Source organism: Bison bison, unplaced genomic scaffold (assembly GCF_000754665.1).
Source record: "Bison bison bison isolate TAMUID 2011002044 unplaced genomic scaffold, Bison_UMD1.0 scf7180017864379, whole genome shotgun sequence".
In the NCBI taxonomy this organism is placed as follows: domain Eukaryota; kingdom Metazoa; phylum Chordata; class Mammalia; order Artiodactyla; family Bovidae; genus Bison; species Bison bison.
In genome coordinates, this window is record NW_011494951.1 from 9,118,905 (window position 1) to 9,142,279 (window position 23,375).

Sequence of the window (23,375 nt, forward strand, 5' to 3'; positions counted from 1 at the left end):
AGCGCGGCAGCACACAGACTGTAACACACACACTCGTTTACAGTGTGAGAGCTGACCTCAGCAGGGAACACGCATGTCAGGTGACTCAGATATTTTGCAGTTTTGTGTGTGTCCGAAAATGACCAGGAAAGCACTCTGGGTATTGATTTGCGGGTTGCAAACAAATATCAGCAAGTAAGTGAATTTGCAAATGAGGAATTCATAGATAATGAGTATTAACTGTATCTAAAAGTTATTCACACACTTTCCATTTGCATTTAAACTCAGCCTGGCAAGACTCTGGTCAATTTCTAACAACTCAATTTGTTTTTAAGACCTATGAGTACTAACTAGCCTGGAGGACATCATGGAGATTATAAAAGATACAATGTTTGCATTGTAGAATTGGTTTTTGTTGTTGTTTTCCTTGATAGGACACAGACACCAAATGAAATTATCCCTGTGACATCTTAGCAAGATACTACATCAGCCCCTAGTTTATTTTCGCATGAAATTGGTTTTGAAAAAAACTTCTTCCTATTAAGGCAGACTCTCTCCCTGGAACTTCTACAAATCGATCCTAGTTCTGGTGGCTCAGAAGGTAAAGAATCTACCTGCAATGCAGGAGACCCAGGTTTGATACCTGGCTCGGGAATATCCCCTGGAGAAGTAAATGGCAACCCACTCCAGTATCCTTGCCTGGAGAATTCTATGGACAGAGGAGGCTGGCGGGCTACAGTTCATGGGGTCACAAAGAATCAGACAGGACTGAGCAACTCACAGTTTCACTTTTACTAACTAGTTCTGTCCTTGAGAACTACATAGGATGGAGCCAAGCCTCCTTCTACACGGTGGTGTCTCAACCATCTGAAGATACAACCAGTTCCCTTTCAAGATGCACTTTCCCCCTGTTGGCATCCCCATTTCTCTCAGTTACTCCAGTTTCATCCTCTCTGTTGTTTTCTTTGAACAGTGTGTCTAATCTATCAGAAATCAACTGCCATGTCCTGCTTAGGCTCTAGAGTGAAATGAGTAACCTAAACTCTGCTGTTAAAGTTGTTAATTTACACAGCTTCACTGATGAGTACCATGACAGTCTATGTGAAACTTTTCAAAATAAGCACACTATTCCACGTCTTGAAATTTATACTAAGGAAATTATACTAAGGAAATGTATATGTTCAATCACTAAGTTGAGGTTGACCCTTTTGCAACCTCATGGACTGTAGCCCACCAGGCTCCTCTGTCCATGGGATTTTTCAGGCAAGAATACTGGGATGGGTTGCCATTTCCTACTCCAGGGAATCTTCCTAACCCAGAGATTGTACCCAGGTCTCTCGCATCTCCTGCACTGGCAGGCAGGTTCTTTACCACTGAGCCACCTTGGGAGTCTAAGGAAATTATTATGGACATATGCTAAAATTTAGTTATAGGGGATTCCCTGCAGTCCAGTAGTTAGGACTCTGCACTTTCATTGCTAAGGGGCAGGTTCAATCCCTGATCAGTGAACTAAAATCCCACAAGCCATGCAGCAGGATCAAAAATACACACACACAAAAAAAATTTTAAATAAGGTAAAACTTAGTTATGAAAAGATGTTCATTACAGGAATCTTTATTATCCCAATATGTGGAAACAGCCAAGAATAGAACAATATTAAAGAAATTATGGCATATCCATACAACCATTAAAATGACAATATGAATAAATCTACATTGACTTACATAGGTATTTATATAATTGTAATACAAAAGATTGTAAAAGAGTGGTTATAATCTGGTTACATGTTATTAAAACATCCATCTATAAGAAAGGAAAACATTCCCAGGAATTTAGTAAAAGCTCTCAAAATTCAAAGTATTTCCTTTCTTCATTTCTTCCTACACTATTTTATTACATTCATAATAAGGAAAAACAATTCTGTTCATTATTCCAAAAGACTGCAATTAAAACAACACCTGGGTAGTTCCCTGTTACTTTCAGAAAAAGGTCCAAACATCTGGCTTGGGACATAAGACTTCTTATGATCTTATCTCTCAGTTTCCATAAACTACCTGGCCTTACAAGTATTGATACTTTCCACATTGACTATAATGAACCACTTAAATTATGTCCAATTTTTATCCCTGCTTTCCACCTTATACCTTCTGTTTTGAGATATCCTCTATTCCCCGTCTCCCCAACTGGTCTGGGGAGACGGGGCTTCCCTGATGGCTCAGATGGTAAAGAATCTGCCTGCAAAGAGACCTGGGTTTGATCCCTGGGTCAAGAAGATCCCTTGGAGAACAAAAAGGCTACTCATGCCAGTATTCTTGCCTGGAGAATCCTCATGGACAGAGGAGCTGGGCAGCCTACAGTCCACAGGGGCTCAAAGAGTCAGACATTACTGAGCGACTAACACTTGAGCTTTCTGTCTTTGACGAGATTACCCAAATATTTTACTACTGGCAAAACCAATCCTGGCTGCCTGACTCTGAAACCCACACTGCTGATCCTCTGGATCCTCTGATCCTCTGGATCAGAATGAAAAACTGAGATAGTCAATGTGATATTTTTCTGATTATCTTGGTGCCATATTCAATCTCAGCATTGGCAAGTGAATTATTAATACTTGAGCATCTACAGTGTTATCTGGAAGAGAAAGAAAGCCCTAACATACAGTCCATTCCATTGACATATATACAGAGAGTTAAAATGATCTTCAAAACGTGGACTTTTTCCTTTTAAAGGTCCAGGGTATGTGGAGCCATATTTCACCCAGACACTGAAGTCTAGCTCTCAAGCCTATGTCCTGTGTGCCACATTTCACTGATCTGGCCCACTCTGACTTCTTTGTCTCTTTTCATTATAAGAAGTTAGTATTGAATTTCAAAACCCAAATAGCATAAATAAATTCCAGATGCCTTCTCAAATCCCTAAATCTCCCATTAGAATAAAGAGAAACTTTGCTGTATGTGCATTGTGGGTTACATTTTAATTCACTGAAATGCTGAAAGGATTGCTGAGCAATCTTCAGCCTTTATTTCACCAAGAAAACACACGAACTTTTTGCTTCTGGTCCCATCCCTTCATGGGAAATAGATGGGGAAACAGTGGAAACAGTGTCAGACTTTATTTTTCTGGGCTCTAAAATCACTGCAGATGGTGATTGCAGCCATGAAATTAAAAGACGCTTACTCCTTCGGAGAAGGCAATGGCACCCCACTCCAGTACTCTTGCCTGGAAAATCCCATGGACGGAGGAGCCTGGTAGGCTGCAGTCCATGGGGTCACGAAGAGTCAGACACAACTGAGTGACTTCCCTTTCACTTTTCACTTTCATGCATTGGAGAAGGAAATGGCAACCCACTTCAGTGTTCTTGCCTGGAGAATCCCAGGGACGGGGGAGCCTGGTGGGCTGCCGTCTCTGGGGTCGCACAGAGTCGGACACGACTGAAGCGACTTAGCAGTAGCAGTAGCAGTACTCCTTGGAAGGAAAGTTATGACCCACCTAGACAGCATATTGAAAAGCAGAGACATTACTTTGCCAACAAAGGTCCGTCTAGTCAAGGCTATGGTTTTTCCAATAGTCATGTATGGGTGTGAAAGTCGGATTGTGAAGAAAGCTGAGCGCTGAAGAATTGATGCTTTTTTTTAATATAAATTTATTTATTTTAATTGGAGGCTAATTACTTACAATATTGTATTGATTTTGCCATATATCAACATGAATCTGCCACGGGTGTACACGTGTTCCCCATTCTGAACCCCCCTCCCACCTCCCTCCCCATACCATCCCTCTGGGTCATCCCAGTGCACCAGTGTTGGAGAAGACTCTTGAGAGTCCCTTGGACTGCAAGGAGATCCAACCAGTCCATTCTGAAGGAGATCAGTCCTGGGTGTTCATTGGAAGGACTGATGCTAAAGCTGAAACTCCAATACTTTGGCCACCTCATGTGAAGAGTTGACTCATTGGAAAAGACCCTGATTCTAGGAGGGATTGGGGGCAGGAGGAGAAGGGGACGACAGAGGATGAGATGGTTGGATGGCATCACCGACTCGATGGACATGAGTTTGAGTGAACTCCGGGAGTTGGTGATGGACAGGGAGGCCTGGAGTAATGTGATTCATGTGGTCGCAAAAAGTCGGACATGACTGAGGGACTGAACTGAACTGACTGAAGGAGCAGAGGCCTCAAGATCCACAGCACAGCTGTCTGACATATGTTCTACTTTATTTCTCTCCTAAAGAGGTAAAATAACATCATCATGAAAGGCAGGGCCCCCAGAGTCAGGCTGCCTTGATTCCAATCCAACTGGGTGATTTGGGGCAAGTCATTTCACCTCTCTGTTCCTCAGTTTTCTCATCTGAAAAATGGGGATAATCATCATACCCACCTCACAGGGTTGTTGAAGAGATAAGTGACTTAATAATTTAAAGTATTCAGCACAGTGCCAGCCACCCAGCAAATGTTTGTACCCATTATTACCTAGAGGTGTATGGAAAGTTGATGGAACAGGTCTCTATGGCTAGAAATTCTTTTCCCTTCTTTTCTTCCAGATGAGCAGGGCTTAATCCAAGGTTAAGGAGGTGCTCATCTTTCCATGAGTGACTAATAAGCTAACTTCAGATCCCAGACATTTCACCTAAGCCTGGTCCAGACCCAGACCTCCTTACTTGTGGTCACATCCCTGAACCTTGTGTCTTAGTCAAGCTATCCCACCAACTTTGCATCCGGGAGAACTCCATTTTTGTAAATGTGAAAGCTCTGTACTAAGGAGAACCTAGCCTACAGCACAGGGAACTCTAGTCAGTGCTCTGCGGTGACCTAAATGGGAAGGAAATCTAAAACAAAGGGGATCTATGCATAACTAATTCACTTCACTGTAGAGCAGAAACTAACAGCCTTGTAAAGCAACTATATGCCAATGAAAATTAATTAAAAATAAATGTCCTCGGAGGATTTGTAGATGCAGCTTCACATCTCCAGTTAATTATAGGAGATCATATTTGTAAAATACCAGAGGCCGGTGTGTGTGTGTGTCGCTGTGCACTCAACCACTTTAGTCACGTCGACTCTGCAACACCATGGACCACGGCCGACCAGGCTCCAGTGCCCATGCGATTCTCCACACGAGAACACTGGAGTGGCTCTGACAGAAAGCACAGCAGGATCCTCTATGACCCATTTCCCAGAGTAATGGAAATAAAAGCAAAAATAAACAAATGGGACCTAATTAAACTTAAAAGCTTTTGCACAACAAAAGAAACTAGAAGGTGAAAAGACAGCCTTCACAATGGGAGAAAATAATAGCAAATGAAGCAACTGACAAAAAATTAATCCCAAAAATATACAAGCAGCACATGCAGCTCAATACCAGAAAAATAAATGACCCAATCAAAAAATGGGCCAAGGAACTAAACAGACATTTCTCCAAAGAAGACATGCAGATGGCTAACAAACACATGAAAAGATGCTCAACATCCTTCATTATCAGAGAAATGCAAATCAAAACCACAATGAGGTACCGTCTCACGCCTGTCAGAATGGCTGCTATCAAAAAGTCAAACAATAAATGCTGGAGAGGGTGTGGAAAAAAAGGGAACCTTCTTACACTGTTGGTGGGAATGTAAACTAGTACAGCCACTATGGAGAACAGTGTGGAGATTCCTTAAAAAACTGGAAATAGAACTGCCATACGACCCAGCAATCCCACTGCTGGACATACACACTGAGGAAACCAGAATTGAAAGAGACACAGGTACCCCAATGTTCATCGCAGCACTGTTTATAATAGCCAGGACATGGAAGCAACCTAGATGTCCATCAGCAGATGAATGGATAAGAAAGCTGTGGTACATATACACAATGGAGTATTACTCGGCTATTAAAAAGAAAATGTTTGAATCAGTTCTAATGAGGTGGATGAAACTGGAGCCTATTATACAGAGTGAAGTAAATCAGAAAGAAAAACACCAATAAAGTATATTAACACATATATATAGAATTTAGAAAGATGGTAACGATGACCCTATATGCAAGACAGCGTAAGAGACACAGATATAAAGAACAGACTTTTGGACTCTGTGGGAGAGAGCGAGGGTGGGATGATTTGAGAGAATAGCATTGAAACATGTATATTACCATATGCCAAATAGATCGCCAGTCCAGGTTCCATGCCTGAGACAGGGCACTCAGGGCTGGTGCACTGGGATGACCCTGAGGGATGGGATGGGAAGGGAGGTGGGAGGGAGGTTCAGGATGGGGGATACATATACACCCATGGCTGATTCATGTCAATATGTGGCAAAAAACACCACAATATTGTAAAGTAGTTAACTTACAATTAAAATAAATTAATTTTTTTAAAAAAGAATACTGGAGTGGATTACCATTTCCTCCTCCAGGAAATCTTTCCAACCCAAGGATCGAACCCAAGTCTCCTGTGTCTCCTGCATTGGCAGCCAGATTCCTTATAGCTTGAGCCATCAGGGAAGCCCCACCAAAGTGCCATAATAAGTGCTCAAAGATGATCGTTTTCTCCCTTCCTTTCCCTACTGACATTAATAATTGATGCCTATGTTTGCAAGAAAAATTTAATTATAACCATGAAAGACCTACCTGCACTGCTCACATTCAACAGAGAATCTACACTCCATATATCCTTCAGCATCTCAGCTTCTCACCTCTAGACCTTGGATCCATGCCAGAAGGCAGTTAGACAATTTTGGTGCTATTCCACACTTAATACATCTTTTCACCTCTCAGTAGCAATGAAAGTTTGCGTCATATTTTAGTACATACAGATCCTTTCACATATTTCCCCTTTCTTTTATATCAATTCTTTATGGAGGTATTTTTGTTGTTGCTGTTGTCATCATTATTATCATCACAATTTTGCCATGCAGAAAACTAAACCCTAAGCGGATGAAAAGTGAATGTGACAGTCGCTCAGCTGTGTCCGACTCTTTGTGACCCCATGAACTATACAGTCGATGGAATTCTCCAGGCCAGAATACTGGAGTGGTAGCTTTTCCCTTCTCCAGGGGATCTTCCCAACCCAGGATCTTCCCAATCTGCCCACATTGCAGGCGGATTCTTTACTAGCTGAGCCACAAGCAAAAGGCTTCTATCAAATTCTACAGCTGGTAAGTGACTCAGTGGGGATTTGAACCTGGATTCTCTGCCCTGAAAGTCTTTGGTTTTATTCTAGCAAATTTCACTGCTGAAGTTATAGTAGTGCAAGTCTCAAAAGAAGCCTCATGAATTCTTGGCTTATATCAGTTCCATTGGATGTCCTATTTTATTTTAAATTCTGATTTTTTTTTCCTGTTTTCTCTAATGTTGCCATGGTTGGAAAAACCAAGCTCAGCACAGTCATTTAGTCAGGTTGGAGCTGTTTTTGTAGGGTATCGTAATTGTGTATTGGATGGCTGGTTTTAAAAGACGTGTTTAATCGCTGTTTTCTTTCAAGCATAATTCTGTTATACTGGCAGCCAAATAATGCCTCATCTAGAAAGAAAAATGAGCTATTCCAGAAAGTTTGTTCAAAGAGAGGCCACATCTTTTGCAACCATGAAGTACGATACACAAATGTGAAGGTTGTCCATATTCAGAACAGGACGAGGAGGGGCAGAAAAGCTGGGCCATTAGAAAATGTTTGATTTCACGTAGCAGAAATGCAGCTTCAGTGACCTGACTCAACAGTGGATTGCTTATGGTTCTCCTGTTTTAAACAGAAGTGAGTTTGGAGTTATGCAGTCAAAGGTTGGTACAATGGCTTCCCAAGGTCGTCAGAGACCCAGGTCCTACTGCCTTTCTGCTCTTCCATCTTGGCCTATGGAACTCTTTATCACAATCACAAAATGTCAAGTCTACATCCGTGTCATGACTGCCTTCTGCGTGAAGGCAAAATGCAAAGAGCAAAATCTGAACAGGTGGCACCAGCTGTCTTTCTCCTTTAGGAGGTTTCCTGGCAACCTCTTCCATCAACCCCTGCTTATGCATCATTGTTCCTGCTGGGTGGGTCACATGACCTTCCCTGGTCACAGGAGTCTGGGAAGATGGGTATTACTGGGTGCCATTGCCTGCCCCAAACAGACAAGGCCTCCGTTAGTAAAAGTGAATAGCGAAATCGACACTGGGAATCAACTAAGAGTTTGCCAGGAGGACGACCATTGATTGGAGATCTGCAGCATGTTAGACACAAACTAAGACAACGCTGATGCTGAGGCTCCAATACTCTGGCCACCTGATGCCGAGAGCCAGCTCACTGGAAAAGACCCTGATGCTGGGAAAGGCTGAAGGCAAGAGGAGAAGGGGGCCACAGGATGGGATGGTTGCGTAGCATCACTGACTCAATATGCACATGAATCTGAGCAAACTCCAGGAGATAGTGAAGGACAGGAAAGCCTGGTGTGCTGCACTCCACGGGGTCACAGAGAGTCAGACACGATGTAGCAACTGAACAACAACACAATGCTAAGAAAGAACGTTATTCTTGCATTAGAATATGCAAATGATATTTGAAGATATTTGAAAATGATATCCAGAGAGGTGTAAAGTGTGAAATGACATGCCTTTTCCTCAGAAGATCTCCATGTGAATTTTTCTCATGTGACAATGCCTGGCTCAGAAAAGACACCCAAAAATGATTTCAGACATTCCCCTTCTCTTTGCCCTCTTTGGCAAATGAAATTAGAAACGTAGTACCAGCTTTCTCTTGGAGTGCTTTAATATTTGCATTGCCTAATTGTTCTTGCTATGATCTAACTCGGGCTGCTGCTCTGGCCAGTGTGTTCATATCCCCAGCTTCTGGCAAACACAACACTGCTGACTTTATTGGATCACGTCAGATCTTTTCCTGCTTGATATAGTCTCTCTTTTGAATTTTCTCTCCAGAGCTGTCATGATATTGTTTTCACTTGTAACTTCATCAGCTAAGACATAAATAGCCTTTGGTTGGATTTTTAATCAGCATCTTCTGATTGGCACTTAGTAGGAGTTCAATGTTATCTGTTAAACAAGTGAATCTCAGCTTCATCGTTTGCCAGCTGCGTGAGCTTGGGCGTTTCAAACCTGCCGTGATGAGAAAAAAGAAAGGCTTGCTTTGAGGTTGCTTACCATGCTTCAGCATTATAGTTGCAGTAGCTGATGACTGCAGCTCACAGCCAGGGAGTGCATACCATCACTCAGTCGTGTCTGACTCTTTGCGGCCCCATGGACTGTAACCTGCTCAGTTCCTCAGTCAATGGAATTTTCCAGGCAAAAATATTGGAGTGGGTGGGCAGTCCCTCCTCCAGGGGATCTTCCTGGCCCAGGAATCCAACCCGCATCACTTGCATCTCTTGTGTTGGCAGGCAGATTCTTTACCACTAGTGCCACCTGGGAAGAAGCAGGTAGTGAGGGAGGAAAATTCTTGCAAAAAAGATAATCAGCAGATAATGTCAAAGACAGGTACTATAGAATAGCATCCATGCTCTAACAAGGTTTGTTTTCTAGAATTTGTTAAAATTAACAGACAATCCTGAATTGTGATAACCTCACATATAGTAAATGCTAAAAAGTGACACAGGAGCTTCTCCAAATCCTCCTTGGAGGTTTTGAGAGCATGCAGAACACCACGATGGAAAGAAACATTTTCCGGGCAAGCATCATTCTGCTGTATCAGCAGGCAAACACATAGGGTGCCTACAATAAAAGAAAATAACCAGAATGCTTATCTCACTGATGAATGCATGACAGATGCGTTAGGTTTGCATTATGGGAAGCAATTAAGCAACCTCTGTAGAATGGGTAAAGAATTTTTCCTTTGTCAAAAATTGTGTCTCTTGATTGTCAGTGAAAACCAAAGCTGGAGTAAATTTGGAAATCTGATATGTGGTCTCCTGGAGCTTTATCCATATCAGAATGTAAAGTCACACCAGTGTAGTATGGGATTTCTATCTTTCTTGATACATTTAGGTATCTGGCCTCTCTTTACAATACATTCAGTGAAACGAATTTGGGACGCAGCAAGTAGGTGTTTGGCACCACATACAGCTTCATACGCACGGGGTATGAGTCATAACACAGCATCTTTTCAAGGCATTTGTTAGGTAGCAAAGGGCAGCTCTCAAGAGATTTCTTTTTGTCTGGCAGCATAAACAACTGGAAATGTATTCATGTACTTAGAATCAAACAGACTTGGATTTGATTCCAGGTCTGCTATAGAATAAATATGCAACAGGAGGCATACTACTTACCACCACTGAGTTTTTTCCTTATCTTCAAAATGAAAATACTTAAATTGAACGAAGTGAATTTGCCATATTTGAAGTCAAGAGAAGTCAAATATTCATGATCTCATATGGTTCATCCTATACCTATGTCACAAGACCGAGTCCAGAATAGAAGACTAAGTCCCTGTAAGTTTATGAGTCACAACTCTACTGTTATATGCTACAGGCAGCCGACTCAGACTAGCTTTTGAAAAGGAAATATATATCAAATCACCAAAGTGTACACTGTAAATGTCTTTTGATTTTATTGGTCAATTATACATCAATAAAGCTAGAATGTCTTTAAAAGAGGAGAGAATGCATTCAATTCAGTTCAGTTCAGTCGCTCAGTCATGTCTGACTCTTTGCGACTCCATGAATCGCAGCATGCCAGGCCTCCCTGTCCATCACCAACTCCAAAAGTTCACGCAGAATCATGTCCATCCAGTCAGTGATGCCATCCAGCCATCTCATCTTCTGTCATCCCCTTCTCCTCCTGCCCCCAATCCCTCCCAGCATCAGAGTCTTTTCCAATGAGTCAGCTCTTCAAATGAGGTGGCCAAAGTACTGGAGTTTCAGCTTCAGCATCATTCCTTCCAAAGAAATCCCAGGGCTGATCTCCTTCAGAATGGACTTAGCTCATAAAATTGGACAATCTAGGAATGGTGTCAGCTTCAGGCATGGCAGGATCCAGGGCCTCAGAGGATGCTCATCAAAGCATCAAAGGATGCTCTGTATCCCCATTCTTTCTGCTGCTCCACTTCCTTCACATCTGTTGACTTTGTCATACATGATGGGCAGGATGACCAAAGATAGTCTTCACCAGAAGCAAAAAGAACTGTTCTCTCCCAAAGGTTGTCTTTCTTGTGTGACGTGTTTGACCCTCAACTAATCAACATTTCCGTTGTGTCTGGTGCCAACTACTAGGCTTGGTCCAGCTTGGTTGACTTTCTCACTTCCAGAGAGATGACAGGAGCAAAGGGACCCATACATGAAGCCTATTAGAGCCACAGAAGATAGGGAAGCAGTTCCCAAAGAACACTGGAGTGCTAGGCAGGCAGGGGAAGAAAGTATGTACAGCAGTTAGTACAGACGCTGGCAAGCAGAAGATGTGCTAAAATTAACTGGAGAGTTTCCTACACTATAGTCAGAGACACAAGACAAAGTGACCAATTTTCTCAATTTGCCCAGGACTTTCTTGGTATTAACACTCTAAATTTCACACCCTGGAAAATTCCTCAGGCCCAGGCAAAACATCTCAGTTCATCTAGACTATGCTTGGTTTAAAACAGAAAATCCCACATCTGGGGAATCTCTATAGTCCCAGGAAAACCTGCACAGCTGGTCACCCTGCTCCAAGATGGCACTTGTAAAGTATAAATCTTAGCTGCAGTTGAGGTCTTGTTGGTACTACACAGTGGAATACGGCCTGCATGCGTGCATGCTCACTCACTCAGTCGTGTTCAACTCTTTGGAACTCCATGGACTGTAGCCCACCAGGTTCCCCTGTCCATGGAATTTTCCAAGCAAGAATACTGGAGTGAGTTGCCATGCCCTCCTCCAGGGGATCTTCCTGACCCAGGGCTCGAACCTGAGTCTCCTGCATTACAGATGGTCTCCTGAATTGCAGATGGTCTCCTGAATTGCAGATGGTCTCCTGCACTGTAGGCAAATTCTTTACCGTCTGAGCCACCAGGGAAGCCCTGTTAGGTCAGTTTATTAGTTTCTTGCATCAATAGAAGAATGATGTGCGTGGTACATCCAAAACCATCGAAACTGTAGGTAGATAGTCCCATGGAAAAATGCAACTTTAAATTTTATTTAAAGTTACAGGATCTGCCCCCTTTTCTTTGCCTTCCCCTTCTGCTTTCTTCATTTTCTTTTAGTGCTTTTCTTTCCCCCTTTCCTCTTCCCTTTCTTTCTTTCCTTTTTCCCATCTTCCTTCTTTCTGATCTTCCTCCCTCCTATCTCTTATTTTCTGCTTTTTCTTTTCCTTTCTTGTTTGGCAATATAGTCACCTTTCAAATAACATGTGATTTAGATTTTGCTTCTGATCTTCAAAGGAGCTGCTGTGTTGTTTGACCGAAACACGCCAGCCTCAGTAAATACATTTATTGTGGTTAATCCACTAAGTGGAAACTTCACTGTTGGTTAGGACAAGAAGTGCATGTGCACTTACCGTGGACTGGCTTAGACAGCATGGTCAGGATGCTGGATGTGAAGAATGAAAAAACCAGGGGTGGGGGAAGCAAAGCAAAGCAGAGGGTGACGCTTGTGAAATAAGGAGCTTGAGATTGAATTCTTTCAAGGGACAATTTGGTTTATCTGTTTACACAGGGGTTACATCTACCACTAATGGAAATTGCTGAGATTTGGAAACTCTTTCTTCTTTCAAATCAATATTATCATTAATTAAGCAATGTAAAACAGGAAATCCTTCTTGGTTACAAAATATGCTTTGAAGCCAGGCCTGCATTTGAATGTCTTCACTCAAAATCTTAAAAGTAAGCTTAGGAAGAAAGCAGTCTAGTCTTTGAAGGAGAGCTATCATTGGGGAAAACAGAGCCTTCTCAATTAAACTTTGGCAAGGAATGAGAGTTTTGTTGCCCTTATTAAAGTGCTGAGGTTCTAAAGAATTAACTCCAATTTTGGAAGCAAATCCAAATGGTCCCTTGTGACAGGGCTTCCACCTACAGATCAGGATCATACCTTGGGACTTCCACTACATTTGGGTTTTCCAGATAACAGGCTTCACATCACTTTCACAATTGTTGTCATTATGTAGTACCACTCGTACCATTTATTTACAAAACATTTTCCTACAATTTTACTTTTTAAATTAGTTAGAATAAGATGATGTAGCCAATGCAGTTCATTAGGGCTCGTGCACAGCAGCGTCCACTTAAGAAGGCTTTCTTATCTCTCCTTGCTATTCTTTGGAACTCTGCATTCAGATGGGCCTATCCATTCTTTTCTCCTTTGCCTTTCACTTCTCTTCTTTTCTCAGCTATTTAGGAGCTAAAAATGCATTGCAGTAAATGACGTAATGTGACAATTACTGGGCAAAGACAATGGATAGAAAAACAGGCAGTAAAAACTACCATTGAGCAATACCTTTTTCTGGAGTATGGTTACTTTGCAAGGTTGTGTTACAGGGAGCCCAGCCTGGTGCTCTGTGATGACCTAGAGGGGTGAAATGGTGGGGCGGGAGGGAGGTTCAAGAGGGAGGGAATATAATTATATGTATATAACTGACTCATATTGTTATAAAATGAAACAAACACTACATTGTACAGCAATTATCCTCCAATTAAAAAATTAATCAATTAAAAATATTAATTTCTGGTGTATAGTAAAGTGGTTCAGTTTCACATATATATATAGTGAACAGAGATGCTATGAATATAAGGGTGCATGTATCTTTTAGATTTATAGTTTTGTATGGACACATGCAAGAAGTGGGGTTGCTAGACCATATTTTTAGTTTTCTGAGGACCTCTGTACAGTTTTCCACAGTGGCTGCACCAACGTGCATTCCCACCAACAGCGTAGGAGCATTGCCTTTTCCCACACCCTATCCAGTGTTTGTTATTTGTAGACTTTTTAATTATGGCCATTCTGACCAGTGTGAGGTGGTACTCCAAGGAACAACATTTTAGTTGACTAAATGAATAAACATAATGGAATGTAAGAAATAAAACTTAACCACAAGGCTTTAAATATGAAATAACACCAGAAAACTATCCATCAAACCAATCACAACCAATTGGGAAAAATCACTCCAGGTAGGAATTTAGGATGAGAAACTCAAGTCTTAAACAATCACTGGAAGACTGTAGAGAATATATATGTAGGGTCAAATTTCACTGGTGGCTCAAACGGTAAAGCATCTGCCTACAACTCGGGAGACCCAGGTTCAATCCCTGGGTTGGGAAGATCTCCTAGAGAAGGAAATGGCAAACCACTCCAGTATTCTTGCCTGGAAAATCCCATGGACGGAGGAGCCTGGCAGGCTACAGTCCATGGGGTCACAAAGAGTCGGACACAACTGAGCGACTCCGCTTTCACTTTCATGCAATATGGAAACGAATCCATGAGAAAAACTATGCTCTGAAAATGTTCTGTAGTCTGGTGAATATTGCACTGATGCCAATTTCCAGTTGTGATATCCTATTACAGTGATGTATGACGTCCTTGGGCTTCCCACGTGGCTCAGTGGGTAAAGAATCCACCTGCAATGCAGGAGATGCAGGAGCTGCAGGTTCAATCCCTGGGTTTGGAAGATCCCCTGGAGGAGGGCATGGCAACCCACTCCAGTATTCTTGCCGGAGAATCCCCATGGACAGAGGAACCTGGTGGGCTACAAGGTTGCAAAGGGTAAGACATGACTCAGCAACTGAGCACGTATGCACGCAAGATGTCCCTATTGAGGGAGGCTAGTTTTTGTTTTATTTGGGTTTTTATGCAGCTTTTTCCCTAACTTCCTCTGAATTAAAATCATCATTGTAAATGATTGCTTTACATTAGTTATTTATCATAACATTGATTATTACATAGTATGTTAGTTATAGTACATACACTGATTTGTGTATAATTATTTCTAAATAAAAAACATTTTTTTGCAAGGGGGCTGTGGAACCAGCTTGGAGAAAGAACATGCTGTTGTGCTGGAAACCCAGAAGGGCAGGATTGCTAAGAAGCCACGCTGCTGTATGAGTAGAGAGGTCCAGGGGTAGATGATGCCAAGCTGAAAGCACGCATCCCAGACCACTGATATTTATAATAACAGATACCACAGATCCATAGATTTACAATCTAGTCTTTGCAAAGGGGATTAGAAAAAGGAAATTAGACAAAATTTTCAGTTTATAAATAAAATAAATTCATAAATAATTCAAGTTCCCAGCATAGTTTCTTGGTATCTCTTCTAAGGTATCTTCACCCAAAAGAATTTATAGTAAGCAAGTTTTCATAGGATTTTTCCAGTTTATAAAACAATTCCACATGAACGCTTTTATTCACCCACCAAACCATGCTGAAATAGAAATAGATAAAATGAAAACACTGAATATTCATCTAACTCTTTCATTTGCATTATCACATTTCCATGCAACTCACCAGTAAAAGTGTGCATTTCGTAGTTCTCTAAAGAAAAAGCACCATCTTTTCATGTCTTGGTATATATGGCTTCTTTAGCTGTTACAAATTTCTCCTGGGGGGCCCTGTGCCTCTTCATACTCTGTTCCACCAAGATATTGCTTCCTCCTTTTCCTGAAAGAGACTGAGTCTGATAAGATATAAACAGGCATCCCCAGACGTGCTGCCCTTGGGAAAGGCCAGAGTTGACCAGCACACCAAGATCTGTTCCTCAGCCGCCTGTCCCTGCTCTAAGGACTTAATCCTTGGTCAGTCAAATCTAGCATCCCCATGCAAAATAAAAAGGAGAATAAAGTTGGTGGTAGGCAGAGGACTTAATAAAGGTCCCAGTTAGAAGGAGCTCTCTCTCAGGCATATTTATGCCCGTCACACAATTGTAAATGAATCTGGTAGCTTATTTCTACCATTAACTTTCCTTGAGTCACCTTTTCCTCCCCTGTAGGTCTTCATGTCAGTGTTCTGATGGCCACAGATATTTCAGGGGGCAAAACCTTGCTGCTCTCAGGGACTTTACAGACCAGTACAAAGACAAACTTCAGATTATCTTAGAACTACTACATCTATGAAGCAACATTTATGAAGTTTTACAAAAGGAAAAAAACCATGAAAGGGAAATTTAGGATAATATGTAAGAGAGAGTAAGGGAGAGCTAAGGCAGACTTTATTTTTTGGGCTCCAAAATCACTGTGGACGGTGACCACAGCCATGAAATTAAAAGACACTTACTCCTTGGAAGAAAAGTTATGACCAACCTAGATAGCATATTGAAAAGCAGAGACATTACTTTGCCAACAAAGATCCGTCTAGTCAAGGCTATGGTTTTTCCAGTGGTCATGTATGGATGTGAGAGTTGAACTGTGAAGAAAGCTGAGTGCTGAAGAACTGATGCTTTTGAACTGTAGTGTTGGAGAAGACTCTTGAGAGTCCCTTGGACTGCAAGGAGATCCAACCAGTCCATTCTGAAGGAGATCAGCCCTGGGATTTCTTTGGAAGGAATGATGCTAAAGCTGAAACTCCAGTACTTTGGCCACCTGATGGGAAGAGTTGACTCATTGGAAAAAACTCTGATGCTGGGAGGGATTGGGGGCAGGAGGAGAAGGGGACGACAGAGGATGAGATGGCTGGATGGCATCACTGACTCAATGGACGTGAGTCTGAGTGAACTCCGGGAGTTGGTGATAGCCAGGGAGGCCTAGTGTGCTGCGATTCATGGGGTCGCAAAGAGTCGGACACGACTGAGCGACTGAACCGAACTGAACTGAAGGCAGGTGAAGGGCAAGTCAAAGAAAGCGTCCTTGAGGGAGGAACACAAGTTGACTTTGAAATGATGAGGAAAAAATGTATCAATCTAGGGACTTCCCTGGTGGTCCAGTATTTAAGCCTCTGCACTCTCAGTGCAGAGGACAGGTTCAATCCCTGGTCAGGGAACTGGATCTTGCATCCACCAACTAAGACCTGGTGCAGCCAGTATCAACATAAAGGAGGCTGAGAAGAAAGAGCGAGAACCTCTGGGCAGGCTTTCCAGAGCTGTCAGTCTAAACTCCATGGGGACCCCAAGGGAATCCTCAGAGCTGCCTCTCCACTGTTGTCCTTCACAGAGTGCTGTGGGTGGCAATGTCATCTTTCTAGGCAACTGAGCTGGGAACTAGCAAGAAGGAGAAATGGAGGTTCATGGCTCTGAATCAAGGAGAGAAAAGGAGATGGAGGCAGAATGTGTCATGGAAAGAGCAGGGCTTTGGTTACCAGAGTTCACACTTGGACACGGCCAGCTTCTTAGCTTTGTGACCTTGGAAAAGGTGCTCTGACATAGTTGTTGTGAGGGTTGACTGAGAATAGAAATAAGCAGGACACTGTATCCAGTGCTGAAAAAACTTGTACAATGTGAGAGTTGCAAGTTAAGCTTTATGTGGGACAAAATGAAAACTGAAGCCCAGGAGACACTGTTTCAGACAGCTCTGAGAAACTGCTCTGAGGAGGTGAGGGGAGGAGTTAGGACATATAAGAGTTTTGCAACAAAGAGTAAATAGTTGGAAACACCCAAAGATTACCTTTGATTAATCTGAAACCAGATATGTCAAGTTAAAGAATTTAGTGCTTTTCTATGTATGGGAAGATGCAGGAGTCTGGACTCACTGAAATCATTCCTTGGATATTCACCTCAGTTATCTGGGGCCAGTATCCTGTATCTTGGCATCCTGAGTTCCCTCAGGGCTTACCAGCTCCCTCTGATGATGGTGACATCCTTGTTTACTGATATGGCAGGAAATATTTTATTTCTTGAAATATTTCATTTCTCACCAGTAAGGATTCATTAAATGTTTGCTCTCTTCTCTCACTTTCTCCAGGTTCCATATGCACTGAATATACCCCCTGCCTTGCAATTTACACACTGAAGCCCTAACCTCCAATGTGGCTGTATCTGGTGTATCTAGAGATAGGTCTTTAGGGGGTAATTAAGGTTAAATGAGGTCATAAGGGCTGGATAGGGGGGCTGATCCAAAAGTACCATGGCCTTATAAAAGAGAAAGAGAGAGAAAGGTTTCTCCTTTGTGAGCAGACACAGGAAGAGGCAGCCATCTTCAACTACCGTTGGGTTCCCATAAGAACCTGACCACGCAGGCACCTTGATCTCAAGTTTCCAGCCTCTTGAGCTGGAATGTCAATTGTCTATTGACATTGTCAGTTGCTGGACTTCCCGTGTAGTCCAGAGTTAAGAGTCCACCTGCCAATGCAGGGGACACAGGTTCGATCCCTAGACTGGAAAGATCCCAAATACCTCGGAGCAACTAAGCTTGAGCACCACAGCTGCTGAAGCCAGTACACTCAAAGCCCAGGCTCTGTAACAAGAGAAGCCACCCCAACGAGAAGCCCAAGCATTGCAACTAGAGAGCAGGCCATGCTTGTCACAGCTAGAGAAAGCCAGCACACAGCAACGAAAACCCCGTGGAGCCAAAAATAAATTAATAAAGAAAATAGTTTTAAATTCTGTTGTTGAAGCCACTAGCCTATGAAATTTTGTTATGGCAGCCAAAGCCAACTAAAACAAGTCTCCATTAGAAACTTGCTCTTAACAGATCATCAAGTGCAAATCATAACTGCAATGACATCCAACGAATGGATTTATGAAAGGGCAAAAGAAGTGAGTTTAGCCATTAAACTTGAGCTGGCTTCAGGCTTGAGCATTTTCAAAGGTAAACATGAAAGTGAAGGTCACTCAGTCGTGTCCTACTCTTTTCAACCCCATGACTGTATGTTCATGGAATTCTCCAGGCCAGAATACTGGAGTGGGTAGCCTTTCCTGTCTCCAGGGGATCTTCCAAATCCAGGGATCAAACCCAGGTCTCCCGCATTGCAAGCAGATTCTTTACCAGCTGAGCCACAAAGGAAGCCTCAATTCATTTGGTATTTGGATATGATGACTTCCAAAATAAAGACCTAATCTGGGTCAAGATTACAGATGATGCTTTCCTATGTGGTTGAGCAGAAATGTTTTCTCCTTGTTTTTATTCTTACTGTTGCATGTGAAATGGAAAGACACTTAGACTCTAAGGAAACAAGTAGTGGCCAGCATGGAGAAACAAGCATCAAGAGATGGGACGATGGGGGGAAAGGAGAAATATGCTCCTTAAAAGGAGAAAAACAAAAAGTCAAGGACCCGGGATCCCAGGCACTAAGAAGTGTGAACTGATCCCACAGATGAATGGGACGTGACTGCAGGACCACACCATTGTCAAGGTGTTCTCTGTAAAGTGCTGTGTTGGACGCTGGCAAACACTGCTTTCCAATTTCAAAGCCTGCACAGGCTGACATGTAGCAGCTCAGTGAGGACCTCATTTGAATCTCACCACAGCCTACAGAGGTGAGCACGGCAGAGAGGTATCCTGTCCTCAGGGATGGAACTATGGTTTGGAATATTTAAATGAGGTTCCATTGGCTAATATGGCTTCCAGGGTGGCTTGCTGGTAAAGAATCTGCCTACCAAGCAGGATGTGTGGGTTGGATCCCTGGGTTGAGAAGATCCCCCCAAGAAGGAAATGGCAACCCATTCCCAGTATTCTTTCCTGGGAAATTCCATGGACAGAGGAGCCTGGCAGGCTACAATCCATGTGGTCGTAAAGGGTCAGACATAACTTAGCAACTAAACCACCACCACCACCACCCCTGGCTGGCAAGTGTATAGGCAGTGGCCAGGCCCTGCTTTTCTGATTTCAGAACCAGTGTCGTTTCCATGGCAAATGTTAAACTTTGCTCCACCTTGTCGTCTGATCTTGACCTGATTTTCTGAATCGAAAGTTTTCTCCATGCTCCATCCCATTTTCCAACCTATATTCTCCTCCCTCCAAGTCACTCGATGACTTCTTCTAGCACAAAAAGTAATTTTGGTGGAACATGAGCATCACAAGAAGAGAAGCATGTAATGTGAGCCAGGTTGGTAAAAATCCATCATATAGTGTAATTGCTTTCTTCCTTGATGAAGCTTATTCACAGTGATCACCATACTACTGGGTTGACCAAAAGGTTCATTCAGATTTTTCTGTAAGATGTTATAGAAAAACCTGAACAAAACTTTTCGCCCGACCAACATATGACCAAGCAGGGAGAGCTGTTATTAGGATCCCCATTTTATAGCTGGGAAAATTGAGACACAGAAGAACTAAGGACAGAAGTATACAGTGACGTGTGCTAAACATCAAGAAAGTGAAAAAAAGTGAAAACGCTGGTCATTCAGTGGTGTCTGACTCTTCAAGACCCTGTGGACTGTAGCCTGCCAGGCTCCCCTGTCCATGGAATTCTCCAGACAGATTCTCCAGTCTCCATGGTGGCTTTGAAGGTAAAGAATCTGCCTGCAATGTGGGAGACCCAGGTTTGATCCCTGTGTTGGGAAGATCCCCTGGAGAAGTGAATCGCTAATCACTCCAATATTCTTGCCTGGAGGATTCCATAGTCAGAGGAGTCTGGTGGGCTACAGTCCATGGAGTCTCATAGTAAACATCAAGAGCCAGATTTCAAACCTTTGTGTCTGTCTTCACCTCCAAACAGGGGACAGAGCTCTGGTTTGACCACCAGGAAGTCCTTTGGTTCCAATCCATCCCCTCACCACCTGTGTGGTCCTAGTTTAGACTTGTTACCCCTCGACTTGATCTCCTGCCTCTGTAAACTGAAAGGGCTGGGTGGCCTGGTCTCTAAGAGCAATCTCTAAAGAGGTTCGTGAGAAAACAGTCACCACCCGCCCTGAAGACCTGTCAAAGGTGCCCCTGGTTTTTCCCCAGCAAGAAACATGAGACACCGTTTCACTTGAATTTTGCATTGTAGAGCAAATATCGTCCGGACTCTGTGCTATTTCTCAAGTGAGATTCGGGGAGTGAGCCAACGGAGAGAGGAGGAGATTTGTTTTTGTTTGTGAGGTTCACAAACCCTTCTTTCAGGCTCAGTCAAACCATTGGGAGGTCTGTGTAGGCCACGGCATCTCCACACTGTGTGGGGCTGGCTGGTCTCTCTCCCCCTCTGCCTCTGCTCAAAGTCTGGGAAGATGCTTTGGAAATAAACCAGGAAATTACTTATCAATCTAAAGCCCCAAAGAGCTATGCGTCCTCCTCACTGCCAACGGGAAGAGGATTTCACAGGAAAGTTCCACATCTGTGTGCAGTAGAGTTCAAAGACACCAGCTGCCGGAAGGTCTTGCGAGGGATGTAAGTACAGCGTCCGCTCTTGAGATTGAAATGAACAACTGTAGGCTTTTTTCTCCCAGAGATGAGTCTTTTTTGGCTCGCGCGGGTATTCCTCTTTCTCTGCTCTACTCTGAGGGTGAGGGGGTGTTTACTGACCCAGACTTACTCAATGACACATCTCCTCTGAGGGCTGCTCCTGCGGAACAGAAGAAAGTAAGCAAAAGTCGTCAGAACCGGCTTTGCTGGGTTTATTTTGCAAAAAGCCCTGACTGGGTAGACACCCTCCCTCATGGTTATAGATCCACAAACAAGAGGAGTGTGAGATGCATGTGTGCACTTGTGGAACGAATGGAAGGGGCTCCATTGCCTCCCCAGGAACACAAAATTGTCACTGCCTCTGAGCCTAAATAATTCGAGTGAAAGGTGTTCCCTTTGTGTTGTAGGCTTTCGAGTACAGGAGAAAGGAAACATTAGCGTTCTTCTTCTCCTGTGGAGATTGCCTTGTGGCCGTATAAACTGTGAGCTCAATTTATGTTTGCAGTCAAATGCTCTACCACTGAGCCGATACCCCCCTCAGTTTATCTTGGGCTAAGGGTACTGATTTATTTACTTTTATTTGTGTATTTACTTTTATTACTAAAATTAATATTAAATACATTATTATTTATTTTATTAAATAATATGCCTGTCCCTGCACGCGGCTGTAGGGGAGATAATACATTCATTGCAATATACGAATGTAAATATCTAGATGGTGTTGGTAAAACTATGGGTTTGTATAAATGGTATTTGCATGAATGGATCACGTAGTTTCATAAATAACACATGGCCCTAGAGCATGTGTCTTTTACGAGTATTTTCAATCAGACTGTGGTTAAGATCTGGGAAGTCATTGCCAGCATGTAGTTCTTTTAAAAGAAATAGCTCTGTTCTGATGGACTTCTGTGCCATGAGTCCCCCCGGCTTTCTCCGGGACCTCGTGTCCTTTTCCAGGGTCCCTCATCAAGAACCCCATGGCTGCGGGAACACATGTGGTGCAGGGAGTCGTGAGATGGAAGGCTGCACGCTTGGAATGTGAAAGGAAATTCTTCAAATATGGGGAACCATGTACTGAGCCTTTGCCCTGCGTTTGGCACGCTGCTTGCCATGTGTCTCGTGGTCTGTGGAGCAGGTGGCTCTGGTGAAAAGCGGTGTGTTTGGAACCAGAGCACTTGGCAACTTGTCCCCAGTTAGCCTCTGTGTGACCCAGTGTCAGTTATCTAACTCCTCTGTGCCTCGATGTCCTGTCCATAAAATAAAGGTAATGACAGTGGGAAACCCAAGTTTTACACCTGGATCAAAGGAAGATCCCCTGGAGAAGGGAATGGCAACCCACCCCCATATTCTTGCTTGGAAAATTCCATTGACAGAAAAACCTGGCAGGCAATGGTCCATGGGGTTGCAAAGAGTCGGGCATGACTGAGCGACTAACCCTAACTGATTAATTAATTAGCAGCGTTCATGTGAAGCTTGAGAATTAACGGAAGTCATGTTTTCATCTGTCATACATAAGCCACTGTTCTGTTGTTGTTCAGTCGCTCAGTTGTGTCCAGATCTTTGTGACCCCATGGATTGTAGCCCGCCAGGCTCCTCTGTCCATGGGATTCTACAGGCAAGGATACTGTGGTAGATAGATCCCTTTTCCAGGGGATCTTCCCAACCCAGGGATCGAATCCAGGTCTCCTGCATTGCAGGCAGATTCTTAACCAGCTGAGCCACCAGGGAAGCCCAGTGAAGGATGGTGATGGTTATCCTCTAGAAGGCCCTCTCTGTTAACTAATAGGCCCTTTAGTTAGTATTAACTAAAGCAGGTCCTATTAACTAAAGCAGGTCCCGGGTCCCTGTGTTAATAGTTCTTCGGAGGGTTTGGATGTGCATCAAATCTCAGTTGCTGTCCTCAACATGTTTTGTAAACTGGACAAAAATGGATCACCATATCCCATACAAACTTCACCTGAAGAAGGTGAAAAGTTCTGTTAAGGACACGAGAGCTCTTTTCCCCATTCAAATTTATGGATTACCCTGTGGTCAGAAGCAATGTTATTTCAGAGTTATTTACTGTCTTGTTTCTGTCCCAGTGTTTTCCTCATCTCTTGGCACACGTCACCTTCTAAGCCGTGACCATCTGAACTGCTTGTCATCAGCCCCTCTGATTGCATCAGTCTCCGATGATTAGCAGAAGATACATTTCTTTCCCTTTGGAGGCTTTTTGTCAGTACAAGTCAGTACCACTTGGTGGAATTCACCACCATATTCGAGTAGCATGAGCTGTGTCCATAATATGAGAAAATGA

General features: G+C 43.1%; 1 protein-coding gene across 4 annotated transcripts in view; it reads left to right on the forward strand.

The window, feature by feature from the left end:
* The window catches only part of C1QTNF7 (C1q and tumor necrosis factor related protein 7), a 130,445-nt gene that overhangs the window by 28,238 nt on the left and 78,832 nt on the right, over positions 1 to 23,375 (forward strand). The window contains exon 1 of one of the 4 annotated variants that reach the window (XM_010857284.1): positions 20,371 to 21,064. The exons of 2 other annotated variants lie outside the window; for them this stretch is intronic. The gene's annotated coding sequence lies outside the window, so the exon portion shown is untranslated. Of the gene's footprint in view, positions 1 to 20,370; positions 21,065 to 23,375 lie in introns of those variants that run through there. One more of the 4 variants, XM_010857282.1, reaches the window with a different exon arrangement.